A 1,008-nucleotide genomic window follows, 5' to 3' on the forward strand; every position below is an offset into this window, starting at 1 on the left:
GTGCAGAAGAGGAGTCTTGAACACACCAGGGACTATCAGGAGAATAAACAGGTCTTTCCCGCAAAAGGTGAAGCCAAGATGCTCCTTGGAGGCAAGGCTTCACATACTTTGGGGATGTTGACAGGAGGGACCAGTCCATGCAGAACATCACGCCTAGAAGGTTAAAGGGTCAATGCAGGAAAGGAAGATCTTGGATGAGATGGGTTGACACAGTAACTAAAATAAGGGGGGTAGGGGTGTAAGAGATGGTAAGACAGTCCGGATACGGAAGGTTAAGAGTTACTACTGTATACAAGATTGCTGAGTCACAGTTGACTCAACAATACACAATAGCAACAACAATAGCATGCTGCCTCATTAACAAGGACTTTGTTCCTTTGCATCCTTTTGGGTAACTTTAAAAGTACTTGGGAATATTTTAATTGCCAAACCACTTGTCAACACTGAATAGTCTCCCATTTCCTGATCTGATGTGAGCACCAATCAGCTGGAAAAGGTATTTCTTTGGGGGCATGGCCTGCCTTCACTAAAGGAAAGTAAATGTCTTGGCAAGACTTGCTCTCTCTTGATCTTGCATCCACCTAGCCATCCTAGGAATGAGAAGGCTTTTAGCTTGCTGCCTAACCTACAGATTTTTATTTTGTCAGCCCTGAAACCACATATCCAGCCTGCTGCCTGACCCATGGATGTAGACGTGCCAATGTCCACAACTACATGAGACATCTCTATACATGTATAATACGATTCAGTGGTTTTGCGTCTCTAGAGACCTCTGTCTAAAACAATCACTAACATATTTGTCATTTGATGGAAACAAATTTGGCTCATTTTACAAGAAAAAATCCTTCACCTTACTCCTTGAGCCCCTCAAGACAGCCTCTGACCTTCACCCTGACTTTTCTAAAGGCTGGGGAGCTCTGGCAAATGACATAATAGAGAACCACACCTCTGGTTCCTTCCCAGGGGCGTAAGAAAGGTCCACCAGAGTTGCTTTGTTGTTGTTGTTGT

At 44.0% G+C, this 1,008-nt stretch overlaps 1 protein-coding gene across 1 annotated transcript in view; it reads right to left on the bottom strand.

The window, feature by feature from the left end:
• LOC102856189 (FERM domain-containing protein 3-like) overlaps positions 1-1,008 on the bottom strand; it is a 178,814-nt gene that overhangs the window by 427 nt on the left and 177,379 nt on the right. The window lies entirely within an intron of this gene.

This window comes from Elephantulus edwardii, unplaced genomic scaffold (genome assembly GCF_000299155.1).
Source record: "Elephantulus edwardii isolate Elephantulus edwardi_28Jun2011 unplaced genomic scaffold, EleEdw1.0 scaffold00582, whole genome shotgun sequence".
Taxonomy (NCBI): Eukaryota; Metazoa; Chordata; class Mammalia; order Macroscelidea; family Macroscelididae; genus Elephantulus; species Elephantulus edwardii.